General features: G+C 42.9%; 1 long non-coding RNA gene across 2 annotated transcripts; it reads right to left on the bottom strand.

The window, feature by feature from the left end:
* Positions 1–3,847: 3,847 nt before the first annotated feature.
* LOC139083366 (uncharacterized) lies at positions 3,848–10,327 on the bottom strand. 2 transcript variants are annotated; one of them, XR_011540029.1, is made up of 5 exons: positions 9,921–10,327; positions 8,406–8,650; positions 7,194–7,322; positions 6,993–7,089; positions 3,848–6,058 (listed from the first exon to the last, which is right to left on the bottom strand). It is a non-coding gene; the product is annotated as an uncharacterized lncRNA (long non-coding RNA). The 2 variants fall into 2 exon arrangements; XR_011540025.1 differs by having other exon boundaries at positions 4,032–6,058; positions 7,194–7,319.
* Positions 10,328–20,946: the final 10,619 nt, after the last annotated feature.

Below are 20,946 nucleotides of genomic sequence, written 5' to 3'. Positions count from 1 at the left end.
GAGATAAAGAAAATTTTTTACAGCATTTTAATAAATAAAAATTAGAGCAAAAATCCGTGATGAACAAATTGTCAAAATTTTAAATACAGAACCCACGGCCCTGAGTAGTGGAAGCCAGCGATGTACTCGCTCTTAGGGTCATGCAAGTCTGGGGTGGGATCTGGTCTTTATTTAAAATGTTGATATTTTGTTCATGAGGCTTTGGGGCTGCTGAGGCCACGATGGGCCAGTGCCTGCTCCTCTGGCTGTAGCTCCAGCCCTGTCCTGCAACCCAGCTGTGATTTTCCTCTTGAATTCATGGAGTATCTTTGTAGCAACTTCCCTTTTTCTTAAGCTGGGTCGAGTGGGGTTCTGTTTCTGGGAACCAGTAATCCCGAAGACAGAAATGAACGTTCATTTCTTTCCCTTTCAGCGTCACAGAGCCCTGCCAGAGAATCTTTTCTTCCAGATCCAGTCTTCTATTTCAAACCGTAAAGAGCAATTTTATAACAATAATGAAGGATTTCCGTTTTAAGTACATTACGTCTAATCCTATCAATCTAATACAATGGTTTTCATTTTTATGTATTCCTTTATAAGATTCAGTCATAATTTTGCATAGTCAATCATAGTGAACATATAATTTTGTATTCTGTTCTTTTTGGTGAACTTTGCATACCAAAGATTTTCCATGTTGTTGTATGTCAATGGCTCTAGGCCATTCTATTGAGTTTTGTGTTCTATATTTTACTTATTAAATCTCTTATTGTTAGACTTATAAATTGTCTCCAATTTTTTCCATATAGCAGATAATGTGAAAACGAATATCTTCATCTTCATGGATTTTGGTGTTTTCAGTTATTTGTTTAAATTATGGTCCCAGAATTCTGATTTCGGAGCCAAAGTCCCTCATTATGCTTCTTAATATATAATTTGTATTGCCATATAATTTTTAACAGCACTTAGAATTTACGGGGAAACCAGCAGACTTGGAACCAAAAGAAATCTTACACATAAGCTACCTCATTTCAAATTTAAGTGGGAGTGGGGGAAGTATTCATCTTTAAAATTGGATTTATTTATGATATTGTTCAGTTTTAAAATTGAGCCCCAGATAGACTTTTTTCCTTTCACTTGCAGTAAACCTTATGGTTGCACCAATTACTTTTTCTCTCTTTAGTTTATTTTGCAAACCAGAGGAGCAATCATATTTTATGGTTTCTTTACCAAGAAAACATTTTTGGCACCTCTGCTGATAACCAAATAGCCATAGAAGTTGAAAATTTAAATTGGCACTCTATATATATGTAGCAGATATCTGATGCCCAAATTTTAGTTTTTAAAAATAGCAATATTAGTTTTATACTTTCAAGAAGGAATTAAAATCTTTTGTTTCAACTGTGGGCATATGCAGCAATGTATAATATTGCCTCTACTACTCAGTGACTAAATATAAACAAATGAAAATCCAGGCCATATTTCACATTTCTGTGATTTATTTTCACTGAAGCATTTAAGACCATCTTTAAAAAAGACAAAAGAAGAATACAAGGCTCCAAAAACCTCTATTTTCTCAAATTGAGTCAATGACTGAACTAGTGTTTAAGTAAATACTCCTTATACATGGCCCATTGTCTCTCTGTAAGAGAATTCTATCAATATTTTCCCCCAAACCAACATTTTGAAACATTAAACTCATTCTTAACCTAGATAAATAAAAGGAACGTAGAGAGCCAAAGTGTGACCCCTGAGAGATCAGCATCTTAGAAGCAAATCTGGTTTTGGCTACATCCACCAGCAGAAATACTTTCAGAAGACATGGCATTAGGTCAATAACTTTAAATCCAAACTGTCTTCCAAAAGGAAAATTTTCTGAGATAAACATGGAAACGGGAAGCAGATGAAAGGAAGAAACTTGGTGCATCACAGAGATGAAGTCTCAAGTAGCTAGGGCTACCTAGGGAAAATCTAACTCCTAAAAGAATTAACACTGCAGATAAACAGTACCTTGAGACTAGTGTGTAAAATAATCCCCTTGTCTTATAGATGAACAATCGAAGGCTCCCATGGCTTGCCCCAAGTCAAATGGATAGATTGTTCCAACACCAAGTCTATGCTTCAATCTTTTGGAATTCCGTGCATGATCACTTCCTTTCATTACCCTGTTGCTGATAATAATGTTCTTCCTGGTGACACACCTGCATTCCTGTCCCTCCTCCTGTGTTACACAAGTCTCAGCCAGGGGAGTCCCCATTCTAGGTAGTGCCTGAGCTACGGGCTACTAATACTGAGCAACATCATAAAATTCTCTGCCTTCAAATTGTCTTCCTCTGTCTTGTCAGGCTGGGATCCCCACCACCATTCACCAATTCAGTCTCTCTTTCTCTTAGCTCCAGTTCTCCAGAAAATATTTAATGGGCTCCATCCAGCCTATGGATTCATTCTCTTTAGGTTAGGCTTCTATCCCCGTCCCTTCTGAAGGGGCTGAAGAGCAATTCCAAAGAAGGGGCAGCTGTCTGGACAGGTAGTCTAACACCATGTCTCCTACAATTTTGGGGCCCAGTATTTTGATACATACAAGATCCTGGAAGGAAACAGAACTCAGTCAGGTGTCTCCATGAAGAAATTTTCAAGAAAGGGCTACCTGCAGAGGGATGGATAATGGTAAGAGATATGTTGAGGCACTGAGAGACTAGCAACAGTGGGGAGCTGTTGCCACTTGGCTCTGAAGTGGAACATGGGGGAAATAGTGCTATAGGTCTAGGGAGAGACGCAGTCCTGGAGGAAGGGCCACTTGACAAAGCTGCAACCCTGAGGATGCTGATGGTGTCAGAGATGCTGCACTGAAGCAGGGAGGGCAAGAGGAAGAAATCCTCCTGCCTCTCTCTCTTACCATCCTCCTTATCCTACTGGCCTCCCGTTGGGCAAAGCCAAAGGGAAGTCAGCCTTTGTCAGCTGTGGTTTGTTAGGGTCAGCCTCCCCTGGCACAGAGCCGAGCAAAGAATAGATTTGGGAAATAAAAGGAAAAATATCAGCAACTGTTTTTCTCTCTGTCTTCTCATATGATATTCCAAACAGTCCCATTGTATGGTTGAGGAAACTGAGATAATCTGACAAGGTGCTTTGAAACTTTCCTGAAATAAGAGAGCTTATCAATCAATAAACTTGTTCATGGTCACAGAGCTAGTGTGTCACTGGGACGTGAACATGTCTGTGACCTGAAAGACAGTAACAGTATCTAACACTATACAGTGTACAGGTAATATTCAGACACTGTGCTAAGATAGTCACAATCATCAGCTCACTTAATTCACACAACAGCTCTGGGTGCTGACTACCATCACTCTTTGACGGTGTCGAGCTTAGGGTGCTCCATCTTCAGGAGACTCCTGGTGGGTGTTAACAGTCATAAGATGTCTTCTTCTACGGAACAATAATGATTTGAAATGACGTTTTCCTCAATCCTTAGAATAAGCCCACAAGTGCTGTCCTCTCTTACAGAAGGTGTCATTCAGGTTCTGATCCATGTGTGGCTTGAGCAAGCTCACATGGTCCTGAGTCATAACCAGAATTTGAGTCATGCTGAGTCACCAACTGTGACATATGCCCTTTTCGATTTAATTCACACATCTTACTTTCTCACCCACCGTCAAATCAATGAAAAAACTTGAAAAGAAATCTAGTCATTAGTTCCTGAGAGTCAGCCTTGGATCGGATGTCGCCCCTATGGCAAGCCCCGTCTCCTCATCCAGACACAGAGAAGGAGACCTGCTTCTCTTTCTGCCCTCTGTCAGAACAGGGTATTTGGAAAAAGCGAATGAATGAATAAGTAAACAAGCATATGCGTTCTTATTCTGACTCAATGAAATCCATAGTTTAAACTTTTTATTGTGTCATTAAAACCCTGGGATAGGTAGTTATTCCTGTTTTACTGAAAATCAGGTCGCTGGCAGATGAAAGCTGCCTGATTTCAATTAAGTTCTCATTGTGCTTTGCAAGTTGCCTCCACCAGCTTTTCAGATGGTGGGGGCTGAAAAAGCCTGCAGCATATATTTAATAGACATGTTTATTTGGTGTGCTGGGTGCTGGACAGAACCCTTTGAGGGTTTATAACATGAGAAATGGGTGTTAAATCCTGTAAATTAATGGGGCCATGCAACTCGTCCAGGATCAAACGGCTGATGCATGTCACTTGAGATGCTGAGTCTTGCTTTTCTTCTTGACAGAAGAATGGGCCACTTTTTGGCAGGGAGGTCATCCTCTTAAATCTGGCATTTAGATTTGGGAGGGCTTATACAGAGTCATAAAGGAGGAACGGGAGATGTGCTCAGCTGACCACATCCCCTGAGCCAGTTCTGGTGACCAGGTGAGTGGCTGATGGGGACCTTTTGTCCCTTGGCAGGTATTATTAACAGAGTAGTGCTTCTTTAACTTAATGTGCATACGAATCACCTGGGGAGCTTATAAAAATGTAGATTTTGACTCACTAAATGTGGAGTGCAGTCTGAGTTTCTTCACTTCTAACAAACTTCCAAGAGGCGCTAACATTGCTGGCCCGAAGACTGCACCTTGAGTAGCAAGGTCTGAGGATTTATCTTATCTCTGTTGTGATCTCATGGGTAGGTCAACGATTTATAAGGAGCTTTACCCAGGGCAGGGCTGATCTTACACAAGAGCATTTGATGTCATGGAAGTCATCATTTTCGTCACTGCACTCGTCTTGGAGTCATCATTGTAATTGCTACTATTTGTTGAGGATCTCAATCAGGGCAAAATGCTTGCATGCACCAGAAACTCTCTCAAAGAGGCTCAAATAAAAGGAAAATTTATTGTTACATATAGATAAATCCCTTAGAATCTAATTGCAGCCTTGTGGGGACTAGGGCTAGAGAAAGAAATTTCGCTATCTTTGCTTCCTGCTGCACGTCTTCTCATTCAACTGCTTGCACACCAGTGGTGCTCTTAGTGACCGAGTCTACCTAACCTAGAAGTTCATCTACTCACAGATAACCAACTTTGCCTACAAAGTCCCAAATCTGAATTCCCAGGTGCCCATTGGTCTAGATTCAGTCTGGGATCCAGCCTGGGTCCAATGCCAGAGATGACGGATGTAAGTAGATGACAGATTTAGGTAGGTTGACATGGCCCAGATGCTGCCAGGACTGAGGGCTCAGAAAGAAGCTTGAGTAGGGAGGCATGATGGGTGTGCCTACTATAGGTAGGCCTTATTACTATTTTCCTTGTTTAACAGATAAGGCAGGGGAAGCTCTGAGATTTCCTGGCACACGTAACTGTTAAGCGGTTGAACTGGAATTCACACCCACATCTTTCTGATGTCCCACTCTAGAAACTTTCTGTTCTGTTACATTTCTCTTCATGATTTGTTGGGACTCAGCAACCTATTTCCTGTCCATACCCTTCTCTTAAGAAATCCCGTTCTTTGGCTTAATACATCTCTCTTCAAGAGAATTGCAATTGGGGAGGTGGTAGTGGACCCTTCTTCCCAGGCTTCTCACAGCTAAGCTCCCACATGTCTACCCTGCCATTTTGGTTCCACGGCCAATCCTGAGCAGACAAAATGTTAGGATTAATCATTTTCTGGGTCCTAGTCCCAGGATGGTCTAACTCATAGCTACACAGATCCCACATGATCATCAAGCACCAGCTCTTGATGTCTTTCGAGTCACATCCTGGATACCCCTCTTTCACCTCTATTCTCCTTCTGCTTCCCCTCAGGGACTAACACTGGTTTTGTCCTGCATCCTCCCTGGCTTGGGCCTCTTCAGGCTGTGGGAAAATCTCCCAGAGACCATTTCTTCCTTACCAGCTGCCCAATGTCCAGTCTGCCTGGAGACCCATCACCACACTTGAGTGCCATTAGAAATCCAGGGATCAAAGTTACCCGTTAGTCATGACCTTGCTGACCTGGCATGTCTGGTAATTCCAGGTCCTCTTGGAAATCTTGCCTTTGTCCCCAGTGTATGTACCACTCTGCTGGGCTAGTTAGGATGTCCGTAGCGTCCCAATGGCTTCCTGCTGCCTGGGCAAAATATCAAGACTTGCGCACAGTCACATTTGCCTTTCAGGGACAAAATGTGCAAGATGGGTAGGAGAGGAAAGGAGAGACAATCAGTTCCAAAGACAACATTCCCTGCATTTACAGTGTTGCCTAAGATCTTCTTGACCCAGGAGCACACTCTCAACCTCATGGCTCTTTCATGATCTAAATCTGAAAACCAAACTCTCTACCCTCAAGTTGATGAGGTTCTATCTGTTGAGGGGAGTAGGGCACCTGCTGTTACCTGTCAGGAGAGTAGCAGGCCTCCCTTAAGTTCGACTATGGAGGATGCAGGGAGAATGGAGGACCCAGGAGGAGAGGGAAAGGCTGCTAAAGGGAGACTGATACCAGCCTGGGCCTGAGAGCTGTGGGAGGCTACTGTTGAGGGCGTGAGTTGCTGTGGCTCTGACTGCCAGGTGGTCAGCTCCACCTGGACAGGTGCCATGTCACTGTAAGGGCTGTTGGAAAGTCAGCTGGACAAGGCTCACTGTCAAATTCAGAAGCCTAGGAAGGATCTCCAACAAATGAGTTAAGGGAGATAGTGGTCCTGGGGGAACTGGCAACAAAGAAGCTGGCTGAGTGTGATGGGCCTGGAGAAGCTTTCTCATGTTTGTTCCCACTAGGCAGCTCAGAGTCTCTGCCAGGATGGTGAGGTGGCCTCCTTCCCACTCAGCCTGACCCAGGGGATGGACAACAGGGACTTCTCCTATGAAGACTAGACCTGGAACCTGTTCTGCCAGGATCTGTTCAGGTTGCCCCACTCCCACTGGTTATTTTTTATTGTTTTACCCTGTCCTTTTTCTTCATAGAACTCATCACACCTTTGACTCGATATTTAATTGGAGTGTTTACTGTTCATTTGTCCCACCAGGTTGCAAGTCCACTGAGGGTGGGGATTGGGTCTGTGCAATATCCCCAGGACCTACTGAGTGCCCAGCACACAGTAAATACTCACTGCGTGGAAGTCTGAATGGAAGTGGCAGTGTCTCTTGGATGGTGGGATTGGGCCTGACTGAGGAAAAGGGCACTTGGCCATCAGGTCAGTTTGGCCCCTGGGTGGGAAAAGGATGAGACAGTGATGCTTACCTGTGGATTTTGACAAAAAGATGGGAAGTGAAAAGATCACAAGGAACATGATGTGGAAATGAGCTGTCACCTGTGACCTGAACCTGATGGTCAAGACTCCAGACTTGGACCTCAGTAGGCATGGTCTGAACTCCGCCATGTTGCTCTCCTTTTCTCAGCATTCAAGTCCCCATCTGTACCGGGGAGGTGATAATGCCTGCTTGATAGAGACGTTGTAAAAATTAACTAAGATAAATGCCAAGCACAGTGTCTGGCACACAGATAAATATTTTTATTACTTTATTACTAAACTGAAAAACTGTGACAACAGTAAGTTTATTGTTATGGGGAGACAGTGCATTACAGTATAATAGTAAAGCCATGATATTTGGAATCTGAAAACTTTGGTTTTGGATCCCGGCTACGTACCTACAGCTACAGTTTAGGTATATCTCAACTTCCTTGAACCTCATTTAAAAAATCAATTCTCGGTCCATGGAGATGGGGAGGATTAGATGAGATAAGCGTGATAATGCATTAATTAAAAATGAAAAACACTAGTCCAGAGTAAGTTTTTCTGTCCTGTGAAGGCTGAGAAGATGGGATTGGTTTAGGCAAAAAGCGAAGAGAAAAGATTGCTGAAGAATCGAAAGATTGCAACCCTTCAGCAACACGATTTCATTTAAAAAAAAAAAATAGAGACTTTGAAAAGGAGGGGAAGTTTTGGCTAACAATGGCCCCGATTTGCTTAGCAATTATCTTCATAAGTATAAATCCTGATGCCTCCAGCAAAACCTCCTACCCTTTGTTAATTGTAACTTGAGTGGTCTCCCGATGGGGCCTCTCCTCTCCTGTGCCCCCGTAAAACAGTGTGTATGCCTGTGGCTGTCTCTACACCCCTTGAAAAAGACTGTAAAGAAGACCCACAAAGGGAAAATTGAGCACCTTTTGACTTTTTTCCCACTTTCTACTTTTCAAGTTTCATTGAACATTAAAAGTTTTTATGGGTGGTGAGAAAAGGCATTTTGCCACTTGACGAGAAGGTGTGAATGAAATTACAGGATGGCAGAGTCCATTTCCAAAGTGGTGTTTAGCGAGTTTCACAGATCTCTTTTTTACAGGGCATTTCTACTGGAGCAGAGGGGCGGAAAAAGTGACAGCCTTAGAAGCTCTCCGGTAACTGCCCTACACCCCAAGCTCATTCACAGTGCAGCCTGGGTCATTCCTTCCTTCCATCCCTCACCTTCATGCCTTACCGAACAACTTCAGTACACTTTCTGTGAGTGGGATCCAGGCCACTTACCTCCAGAAGCTCCCAGGTGGATGCGTGTAGGTGACTGGGATAGGCGGGTGCCTCATGAACGCGGTGTTTACGTTCAACTGTCTGTGGGGTCGCACATGAGGTCTTGGCATTTACACCATTTTAATCTAAGTATTGTCTTAGCATTTTGTTCTACTTTGGATGAAGAGGAACCACATACAGGGTGAAATACAGACCACTGTCTTAAATGCTCCGAAGACTTTGGTTGTGAAAGCAGCAGACAGCTTCTGTTTTCCAAAGGATAAGAACAAACAAACAGAATTGCTTCATTATTTAGCAGAAAGGGTATGCAGTACTACTGACACACGGATTAAATTAAGTAGGTCCCACAGATTGAAGGACGATGAACTAATTAATGCCGGCGGACATGCAGTGAAAATGTGGGAACCTGCTCTCTCTTCTTGGAAGCCATGTCTTCTGCCTAGATGAGCGCAACCATCTAGCTGATCTGGTCAATAATTCAAAAGATGTTTTCTTTTTTTTAATGGGAGGGCTGCTTTATCTTGTTGGATTTTTTTTAATCGTTTGTCAAATTAGCTGGATAATCACCTACTTGATCCTTTTCTCTTCACAAATAGACCCAACTTGAATGCAGCATGAATTAAAAAATGATTTCCCCTGCCAATTAGAAAAGAAAGCAGAGGTCAGCCCTGGGGGCCTAGGGGTTAAGTTCAATGCACTCTGCTTCAGCGGCTTGGGATCAGTTCCTGGGCGTGGACCTCTGTTAGCAGCGACGCTGAACTGATGGCCCACATGCTAGAAAATAGAGGAAGATTGGCACAGATATTAGCTCAGGGACAATCTTCATCAGGAAAAAAAAAAAAAGAAAAGGGAAGAAAGAAAAGAAAAGAAAGCAGTCTCCACTCACCTATTGCTTAATCTACCGCGATCTATAAGCAGTGATCTGGAAAACGGGTAGTAGGGTGTTGCCTGATGAGAAAGTTTCTATTCTTTTTATATTTAGCATAAAATAATCTCCATAGAGGCAGAATGGTCTGTTTCCTTCAACTACTATTAAAATACCTTAAAGAATTAATGATAAAATCTCTCCAAAGTCTATTTACACATATTTCCTACTGAACTAAAAGAACTGGGAGACAAATTATTTTTTAAACTCACAAGAGAAACCTCTTCTCCCCTTAAAGTCAAGCAAATCTGAGTTGACTTCTCCCATAAATCCAAGAACAAAAAGTTATAAATTGAACAGATGAAGGACATTGCCGTTTTTGAAAGTGATGTTTCCTTGCTTTAATGGATTTAGCTATGGCAGGGAGTCAGAGTAAAGCTGTCTTAACTAAATCTTTGACTGATTATGCATTTTTTCCTTATTCATACAAGATAGATTCATCATCCCAATTTGTCAAGCTGGCGAAGTTCCAATTAATTACACCCAGCAAACCTCGGCTCGCGGGATGCCCGTGTCAGGCCTAATCTGGTGTCTCATTTGCCGGCAGCCCGATGAAGGGGTATCAGAGGTGTTGTTCCTCTGGTACTTACTGTGATGGATGCCCCTGGCGATGCGGCCGGTGGCAGAGGCAGAGCGGTGGCCGCCTCTCTCCTCGAGCCCCGGGACTCGTGGCTCCTGCACTAATTTGAGGGCTCATCTGTATAGTGGATGTTGTCGTAAAGTCTATCCTTCATGGTCGGGCTGAAGGCTTTCCCTGTCGCCTGGGCTGTTTAAATATCTACACAGATTCTACGTTTCTGTCAGATTTGTCCTTGCAAAACAGAAAGAAGAAGGCAACGTGTCCTCAAGCTGAGTTTTGGAGCCCTTTAGTGGCTGATGTGTGTTGTAGGAGAAAACCACAGGTACTAGTGAGGTGTACCTAAGGCATTTATGAGCATATCTGTGTATGCTCCTGCATGTGTTTCCATGGCGTTTATAGGCAATGCCAGGCTCCTTTGACTGTGGTGACTTCGCTTCACACTCTTAGCTTATCAGGCAATGACCTGCTAACAAATATTATTTATTAAGCAATGTGAGGCCCACTGGACTTTGTTATGTGTTCTTTGGTGCATGCAGGAACTAATGTTTGATGAGTGACTAAGCCGTGTGCTGTGCCAAGAGCTACGTTGGAATATCTCTTTAGATCAGTTGTTTTTATTCTCATTTAAGATGAGAACACTTAATTGGGAGAGTTAAGTGACTTGCACCAAGCTGCACACTAGTAAGTGTGGAGATGGGATTTGAGCCTCCGTGCATCTGATTATAAGATCTGAGCTCTTTCCAGGACCCTAGCTTTTTTCTCTTAAGTAGCTACTCTTTCTTCTTCCTCCATTCACTCTGTTCTGGCCTATGACCCTCACCTTTCTGATGTGCAAATTTCAGCACAAGGCTGCAGGTCCTTGGCAGGGTTGCAGAGCTGCATGACTGCACCATTGCTGGGGCTGTGTCTCCACCGGTCCACGGGATCAGCAGGCACGAGGGTGTAATGGGGCTAAAGTGTGGACGTGTTCCCAGATGATGACCTTAACTGCTTCCTTCTTTCTCTGTCTCTGAGTCTCCCACCCATATTCATCACCCCTCCATCCTCAGCTTTGGATGAACGCCACCTGAAGGCCATGGGGTCTGGATCCCAGAGCGGCCTCTGGAGGGCTGAACAATGCAGCTCAGAAGAGCTGGGCAGTCAGCTCCACAGGAGGCGAGCTTTGTCCCATGGCGATGGGAGATGGGAGAAAGCCAAGCTGATACATATAGCCTCCCCTCTTGCTTTCGTGGACCACCCCGAGGCGTGGCTCCTCCTTGCTCCCTTGGCAGGGAAGTCAAGTCCCACATGCTAAGTGAACACGTTTCCTGAGCAGTGGGTTGTGTCTTCGTGGCTCACAGTGAGCCAGTGTCTGGTCAGTAACACACTGTACTGCATCACCTTACATCTTGGCCTTACTTCTTTTTTGATCCACCTGACTTTCAGAACAGTGTTGGCATCTTAATCCTTCCTCTGGACCTGAGACAGGGTTACAGAAGCACTAGGAGCAAAGCTGACGTCTCACCCTGCAGCCTACGCAGAAGAGACCCTGAAAGGGGTTGCCGTGTTTTGGAAAAAATTAAGTCACATCAAAGATCAACTTTTAATTTAAAGATGACTTCAAGTGCATTAATATTCAGCATTTACATTCCTTCCTGGTTCTTAAATATAATGTGTTTTACAGTTATCAAAAACATATGCTGCTTTTCAGCAGCATTTTATATACAACTTGTTCAACAGAAGGTGCTGGCTTCCCAATATGTTTTGCTTAGTTTTGGCTTTAACCATTGTGATGAAAGAATTCAAGTGCAACAGTGTCATCTTTTTGAATGTAGATGGAGGTGTTGCCAAAGGATGCCTCATGCACCCAGAAAAAAGAAGGCGATTATTTACGATTCCTTTCATTGAACTAATTTTTATGATGTTTCTATTACAAGGAAGGCTCTGTACCAAGCTTGGTGAGAGCTACGGAGATGAGTCGATCCCAGATCTTGTTTTCAAGGAAATTTCAGGTAATAACATACCTTCTTGAAAAAGCTGATGTGGATTCTTCTTAAGGGAGTCAGAGCTAATCTGCTGCTGCTATACCTGTGGAGCCACATGGATTGTTATAATACTTTCATGTCTCTTGGAAAATAAACATTGTCCTAAGCCGCTCCCCACTAGCCTATCTGCTTCCACATCTTTGGTCCAGGCAAGCACAGCAATAATGCCTGGCAAGTCAGTGGGTTCCAAGACTTTCCCAGGCACTACAGCCAATGTCTGTTCTCACAGCTCAGAAACCAAGCCTCATCTGTTAAGTGTCTGGCACGTCTTTCCTGAATGGGGCAATGCTGTGCCATTAGATCCAGACGATCTACACTCTTCCTGCTACAATCTCCAACTAAGATTGTGGACCTGTTTCTGCCTCCTTTTAGTTTTGGCAGTTTTTGCTTCATGTGTTTTGAGACTCTGTTATTAGGCGCATACTTATTTAGAATTGTTATATCTTCCTGAGGAATGGACTCATTTATCACTATGGAATGTCCCTCTCTACCTCCTTATCTTGAAGTTTATTTTGTCTGATCCTAGTACAGCCACACCTGCTTCCTTACACTGAGCTTGCATGGTGTGTCTTTTCCCCTCTTTTTACTTTTAACCTATCGGTATCTTTACATTTAAAGTTCTTCTCTTATAGATGACATGTAGGTGGCTCTTGGTTTCTTAAAAAAATCATGTATATATATGTATATACTTTAAAGTATATACATATATATACATATATATATATATACTTTAAATAGTCAGTTGCTTTTTAAGAGGGAAAAAAATATAGGCTTTTGTTTTTGCCCCTCTTCACCATTTCCAGTGCTCTTCATCTTTCGTAAGACATTAGATGGAAAGTTTGAAATACCTTGTGCTTGTGCTTCTTTTTTTTTTTTTTGTGAGGAAGATTGGCCCTGAGCTAACATCTGTGCCAATCTTCCTCTGTTTTATGTAGGATGCTGCCACATCGTGGCCTGATAAGCAGTGCGAGGTCCATGCCCAGTATCCGAACGTGAGAACTCCAGGCCACTGAAGTGGAGTGCATGAACTTAATCACTATGCCACTGGTCCGGCCTATAAGACCAAATTAAATCTTCTTTGAAAGGAATGTGAATATGGAGAACTCTTAACATAGTGAAAAAAATCTCTTGAATACTTAGATGAAGACTCCAAGCCTGAATTAGTGGCATTAAATTTCTTTGGCTGGGTAAATTTATGCATATTGGATAAAGGACTTACATCTCCAAGATGTAGCAGAGGCCACACTTTCTGAATGTGTTTGCCATCGCTGAAGTAAACCTTAATCATAAAGGAATGGCTCAAAACACAGCATTTTCAGAGATGATAAGGCTTCAGATTGTCCTGGGAAAGATACAGGTGAAATGCAAAATAATCTTGCTGCCACAACGAGTGGATGCATTGGGAAACACTTTTGTCTCTTTTGCCCTCTTGGAATCACTTTTTCTTTTTTGATCATTACATTGAATTTCAGTGACTGTAGGATGACTTCAGACTCAGACACATTGCTTCTGCAAACTGGATTCCAAGGCCCTGTCCAGGGGCCAGCACTGTGGTGCTGAATGTAAGTATAGGAACCAAAAAGAAGACACGGAGAAGAAGGTACCATAGACAAGGAGCGTGCTGGTGGCCAACGGGGAAGGATGGGAGTCACGACCTAGTATGTGACGAGGTTAAACTCATGCTCTGCACTTTGCAAGAAGAATCCAAGAAGAAGCTTCAAATGCAGCTGGCGTGGCACAAATAACAATCTGTCCATGCGGACAGGTAGACAAATACCCTTAAGTTCATTTTATTCTCTTTGGAGCTTCATAAGGAAAAAAATAAACTTCCTCTGATGATAGAAAACTAGAAAAGACAAGAGGATTGAGATCTCTGCCCCAAATCCATCCTTTTAGATTAATGCTCCTCACTAATGGATATTAAAACTTGGTAGATTAATGAAAATGCGATAGACCATGCAGTTGAAAAAAACACTTTATTTTGACAGTCACGCAGTCAAGGGATGCTCAGGGACTAAAGAGTGATTCAGATTAAATTACCCTCTCCATTAGGACATCCTTTCCTTGGTAAATTGTGAGGTGGAGGAGAGGGGCAGAGATGCCATGATCGCCAGAGGTCATGTGTTCAAACTGTAGCTTATGAACATAGAAATAAGGGACTCATTAAGACTTTATATACTGGCAGTTAACCAAACATAGATAAACAGGAGGCTGGAGTGAGGGATGCTGGAAATTTGGATAAGCTATTGGAAACCACGAGGAGCTTGGATGGAGAGAAATAAAGGAGCTGGCCAGCTGTCAGTTGGCCAGCATTCTAGCAAAGGGCATTTTCATCATTGAATTGTTATTTGCACTCTGTAGTGGTTATGCACTGTGTGGATTTAGCTAAGGTGGATCTTTGCTTCCCAGAATTCCTTTCCCTGTCTGGTTCCTTGCTAGGATTGGTCACAGAAGATGTTTGTGTGAAATTTGGAAGACAGAAGTGAAGAGCTGCCAATTTTCTGCTCTGAGGCTTGGGGTAGGGACAGCTCCAAGCACTGTGGCAGCCAACACACACTGTTCTGATGTGCTGCCTCACCTTGATGGTGTGGGACAGCACCTGGACCAATAGCTCCTTTGGCTCCCAAAGTTTCTCTCCTACGTGCAGCTCTGTGGTAGAGGATGCCAGCCTTTTCTTCACGTCACCATGAGTTTCAGGTTAGAGGTGGTGAGAGACAGATGTAGGGGATCCAGGTTTTATCTGTGGGTTCCAGCTTATGTATGTGGGGTCCAGCTCTCCTTCACTCTCCTCAATACCACATAGAGCTTTCCTATAAGATCACCACATGGCTGACTTAACGCCAGACGGAGAGGCAATAGCCTTGCATAGACTCTCCTCAACCCTTCAGGCTTAATTTTGGCAACATGTCTCTCATTCTAAATGCCTCGTCGTGGTTCTGCTTCCTGGATCAAATCCCCACTGATACCCTGACTCTGCAAGTGAAATGTGGTGGATTGATTTCTGGGGCTGCTGTTGCAAAGTTGTTGGGGGTCTCTTCCTTCATAAGTGCTGGCTTCCCTCTAGCTTCAGGCTCTAGGACAATCTAACTTAAACTATGATGAGCTATCTTTATCCTCTGCACAGAGACGAAGCCTGCCGAAATGGAAGATTCTAGAATTGCCCCACAGTGATGGAATACATTTCTGTTGTCTGCCAGTCACTGTCTTCAACACACATCCTCCAGAGTAAATGCAATCACTACACCCTTATGCCCATAATACTTGAAAGTTGAAGAGTTCATCCTCGTTTTTTTTCCCTTTGCCTTGAAGAGTTAGCAGGGTAACCACTTTCCTAATGCAGAAAAAGAGGGGTTACTTTTACAGTTTTATGGAAATTTAGCTGTAATTCCCAGGTTGGAAACTAAATGAGTGCAAGCCATGAGGTTAGTTTTTAATGAGTTATTTTGAATTGCGGGCCTGAGAGCCATATATCTTTGTACCCAAGATCTTCTGGGTGAAAGAAAAAGACCAGCATTTGTTGAGTACTTGCTCTGTCCCTGTGCTTCATGGGCATTTTCTGTATAACCTCATTTAATCCTCAAATCATGCAATGAAATGTATATTAGTGGTCCTGCCTCATAGGTGAGAACATGGAGTCTTGGTAAGATTAAATTACTTGGCTAAGTTCTGTTAGTATGTGGGTAGCTGGGATTTGAATCTAGATCTTTCTAGTTCAAAAGCTCTTGATTTCATAATAATGCCTAATAGGGAATTTCAGTTTGCTTGTTTCCTCCACAAATCTTTATCAAGCAAGTGATTTAACAAACTTTTCCTTAAAGAACCTGAAGTGTGCATGTCCACAACTCAGGCAGAGCCAGAGAGATGATGGAATTTCCACTGGAAATAGCAGTTCCCCCAACACAGCCCCCGACCTCTACCACTCCTCTCCTGTTAGGGGTTTCTCCTTAACCCCTCTGCTCTCTCCAGGCTCTGGGGAGGGAATCATCCCTCCTTCTCATGGGCACTTTTGTGGTTTCCTTGTAGAGGCTGTTACCATCCTTTCTGGCAACGTCCAGGGACAGTAGCCACCACTATGTGATTATTTCTCCAAGATTGTGTGTTACCTACATCCACTGACCTCTAAGTTTGGAGGGAACTTGGTTTATTTGCTTATTTTACACTTTTAAATATCTGCATGCTGTAAGCAATTCTGATCAAAGGTGAAGATAGGCTGTTGTTGTCTCATCACTCTTAGCTAGTTGGCCTTGATGAAAGCCTGTCTTTATTAATTTACGTAGTGAAGAGTTAAGTTGAATGAGAAGTCTACAACATTGAGACTTATTCCAAACAAGTATTGTTATTAGGGTGTCATTGTTCTTTTCAATCCACATTCAACTTAATTTTCCCTGCTCTCACCATCATCCTCCTCCTCACCATCACCATTGAAAATACTTCTTGAGTCTCTGTGTGTGATTATGAGACACATGGATATAATATGAACATTTAAGGTGAGACACTGTGGTGCAGTGGAAAGAGAAATGACTGAGTCAAGGGATCAAGTTCTGATTCTAACTTTCCAGCTTAGCCAGATCTGTGTCCTGGAGCATCCATAATCTCAAAAGATTAAAAATAAACTTTTGGAGCTGGCCCAGTGGCATAGTGGTTGAGTTCACACACTTTGCTTTGGCAGCCTGGCATTCACGGGTTCGAATCCCAGATGCAGACCAACACATCACTCATGAAGCCATGCTGAGAGGCTTCCCACATACAAAACAGAGGAAGATTGGCAACAGATGCTAGCTCAGGGCAAATATTCCTCACCAAAAACCAAAAACAAATAAGAAAACTTTGTACTCAATGAATGGGAAGCCACTTGGAAAACTAAAACAGAAGAGAAAAACTAATCATATGAAAGTTTTATTTTTATCGGATTCCTTTATTTTTATGCGCTTCCCTAGTTTCTTTTAGGATAGATATTTTCAAACTGTGTGCCAGCGTGCCCTCAGATGGCACCCTAGTGGTGGTGGTGGTGGGGATTCAGCCCCATTCACATCAGAAAAGCTCTATTTTTATCCATTCTTCATAACGAGATTTTTAAAAAATTAAAACAACTTTTTTAGAGCAGTTTAAAGTTCACAGCAAAATTGAGAGGAAGTTACAAAGATTTCCCATACACCTTCTGCTCCAACGCATGCATAGCACCCCCTCCCCCATTGTCAAGGTCCCCCACTGGAGTGGTATATTTGTTCCAATTGATGAATCTACATAGACACATGATAATCACCCAAAGCCTATCTTTTACATTAGGGTTCACTCTTGGGGTTGTACATTCTGTGGGTTTGGACAAATGTAAAATGATGTGTTTCCACCATTACGGTATCACACAAAGCATTTTCACTGCCCTGAAAATCCTCTGCACTCCCCTTATTCATCCCTCTCCCACTCCTTATAATGAGATTTTTATTTTGGGGAAAAGAATAAGTTTGATTAGAAATAAAAAACAAGAATAAACGTCTGGTATCAAGTTTGAAAGCCAGTGCTGTTGGATGAGTTTCTTGATGGCTTTGTGGTCAGAACAAACATGAGTTGAACAGGAAGATGTTTATGTCATGTACAAAAGTTGACGAATCTGTAGCAGGAGATAAATCTAGGTTTATAACTACTGTATATATTAGGGAAAGTAATTATGGAGACTCCAAATTCAGTTCTGATTTTGTGTGTTTGGCAGGGTGTTGTAAATAAATATGCAGCTCTTATCTGACTTCAAGAGGTGGGTTTGGGAGTGGCTCAGCAAGGAGGAATCAAAATGACAAGTGATCTAAGTCCTAGAAAGAACAACGGATGGGAAGAATGGGGACACGGCTCTAGCACAGTGGCTGCACTTGTATGTGGCATTAGCAAGTCACTTCCCCATGAAGATGCTCATTTGAGCATTCATAAAGGTTTATTAAGTATCTTTTTTGCACAGGTATTGAGGTCAAAGTAATGATATCATGAGTCTCTAGAAATACTCTAGTATTTTATGCTCAGTTGCTGCTGTTTAGGCTGAGGTAATGGTGAGAGTGATTCAGGAGTGGGGAGAGATGAATGAAGGAGGCACGAAGTGGGCAAAGGGACTAACACCTGATTTTTCCTCTCCTATCGTTGTTTTCTTTTTTCTTTCCCCAGTAGTCAGACAGATGGTGGCAATTTTAGTGAGGTCCATTGCCTGGGTTAGTATTCACTAACTCCATGGCCTAAACACCCAAGTGGCTCCATCCTTTGCTTGAGTGATTCCGGTAGCCAACAGAAGCCATCCACGGAATCCAGGCATTCTGCAGAGATCACTCTTTTCAGAACAGGGAAACAGCAACCCATCCAGCTGACCTGTGGTTTTGCCAACAAAAGGCATCGGAGAGCCAGCTGTCTTGTGGACAGCCATTTTTGGCTGCAATCTTAAGGACAGCAGTCATGGAGAGCTTTTTATGAGGATGCAGGGCATCCATAGACATAAAAAGCAGAAGAAATGCTTGTTAGTTATGGGGAAGGTGAAAGGCTTAGAAAACTGATTAGCGTAGCAGTGTGGTCAGATGGAAATGAAAGCTCAGAAGCATAATCGTTAATTGGGTGCTTACCTACTAATTTGAGCTTGGATGTCAGCAGTACGGCACTTCATTTCAAACCCAGGGTCAGACTTTAATGCTACATCATAAATTACGTAAAGGCACAACACTAACAATTAGATAATTATGGAGACCCATGCTGTTGCAATTTAACTGGGCAAGTTCAGGGCAAACATGACAGGAATACTGCTTAACCCTCAGACTGCTGGCAGGTTTTTTCCCCAAAGAGATGCATGAATATATAAGATGATGTGGTTGGCTGTTTTTCAAAGCCTATGGGTTAAATAATTTCTTTCCAGTAGCTAGATTCATCAGATGACCGGAGTAGACTCAGAAGAAATATTGGAGAAGTGTTAATTATATCTTAGCAAAATCCAGTCTTTAAATCCAAAGCAGCTAAAACACCTGGGCGTGGGCTGGGTTCCAGCTAAACTTTAAGCTTAAACTTAAAATCAAAACTAATTTCTACCATTATGAGACTTTCTGTGGATGGGATGTGTGATCTTTCAATCCCAGGTCCTTCACATTAGTGTATGAATCAAAATAGAATATTCAGGATCAATATTTTATTCTCATTGCGTTCTTGCTGGCAAACTAGCGGCTGATTCCGTGGATGAAGTGGTTTTCCCGACCAGCGTGAATCAGCAATGCTGGTGCTTCTGTGATGTGCATTATTGTTCATTCATTCATTGACTTGTTTACCAATACATATCGAGCACCTCTGTATGCCGAGTATGGGGGATACAGACATCATTAGATAGGCATTTAAACATCATTCTGATGTTCTGGTGGAGTCAGAAGATGTGTGGATGGTTGGCCCACGTGCCTGTAATAAGGGCATTATTTCTGGAAGAGTTTTGTCTTCCCTGTCAGAATGTGAGTTTGAGAAAGTCAAGAGCCATAGCTTGTTTCTTCTCTATCCCTGCAGTTGCAGCACAGGCAGAGGGGCATATTTGACAAAGCAGACAGGTCTAAGAGCCTCGCTGAAGGAATGAATAGTTTTCGTTTGGAAAAGAAAGAGAAAAACGATGGATAATTTAACTGAAGTTTAGGTTTTGGGAAATCAAATTGTCTGACATATGAAACCATATTTTAACTTTCAAAGATAATACTGAAAAGCTGAATTCTAGCATGTAAACAGTTGTCTGTTTTATTTGTGCCCTCTTCTTCCAAAAAATGCACACAGTTGAGTTTATGAAGATCATGGGAGCGTGGAATCATGTGTAAGAGAGTGGGTTTTCCCCCTGAGACCTTGAGGTGTGGGACCTAGATTGGGAGGGATGTGGCTGAGGGCTATGACACAGAGATGGAGATAGAAGGGGGCTGAGACTGAAAATCTTCCTAGGGCTCACCAACCTGGCATTGAAGACGTGCCACTAGGGGACATGTGTGCATGCACATGTGTGTGCATGTATGGGCTTACATATGTGTGCAAGTGTGTGTGCCAACAGAGTTGTAGAATTCCAGAGCTGTGAAAGGGTAGGGGAAGGTAGAACCAAGCCTACTTCTGGGGAAGACACATGTCCTCTCCCACTCTATTCCACCTCTTGCTGGAGAGGGTTGGTGCTTGGGGAGCTGGCTTCAGGTGACAGGGTGCATCCACGGAGTTTGGTGGCAGCACATGACAGGTCATCACAGACCCTCCAGAGTGGACCAGAGCGGCACCAGCTGAAGAGAATGGGACTCCTTGACAGTCAGAGCTCCCTCTTCCGCAGCGATATAGCTGAGACTGACTTTGCAAACCCAAAAACCTCTCCTGGATTTCTGAGGTTGACGAGAGGAGGGAGGATGCCAGGGAGGGGAGAAAGACAGTGTTCTCTTCTGCTAAGTGCGGTAGAGTCCGGGACTCATTTAACTCAGATATTGAAAGGATCGTTTCATTTTATACCCCAAGCTGCTTGAGTGGGAATATCATCTACAGAAGAAGAGGAAACTGAGGCCTGGAGAGGGTAGAGAGAACAAGGATGTTTCAGATTGTTGAAACTAAATGGAACCATCCTCTCAACAATGTGATCATTTTTCTGGCATATGGTAGTGACACATAAAGTGAGAAAGAACAGCGCTCTACTGAAACAATTCTTACACAGAAAAACATGACATCTTGCAGAATACTATCTCATCATTTCCTTTGGCCAAAGGCCTTTTCATCGCCTCACCTTCTTGTCCTTCCAAGTTCTCCAAATGGATGGGCCAAGTCAGGATCAAAACTCAATAAGCCCAACACATTTCACAAACCGTCTTCAGCTAGAAACGTCTTTGAAGTGTCTTGTGTGAGCACTGATGCTGATAGATGTGACTTGTTGGCAACAGGTCTGTTCAAAAAGGAACTCTTGGGAATTTTGCTTGTGGTTGGGATTTGATATGATTTTTTTGTCTTGCACACAAAGACACCTGGTGGTCCAACTTTGAAAATTTCTTTAAAATTTAAATG

The sequence above is a fragment of the Equus przewalskii genome, chromosome 1, assembly GCF_037783145.1.
Source record: "Equus przewalskii isolate Varuska chromosome 1, EquPr2, whole genome shotgun sequence".
Taxonomy (NCBI): domain Eukaryota; kingdom Metazoa; phylum Chordata; class Mammalia; order Perissodactyla; family Equidae; genus Equus; species Equus przewalskii.
Note: the sequence above shows the minus strand (reverse complement) of the source record. Positions and strands in the feature narration are given on the sequence as shown.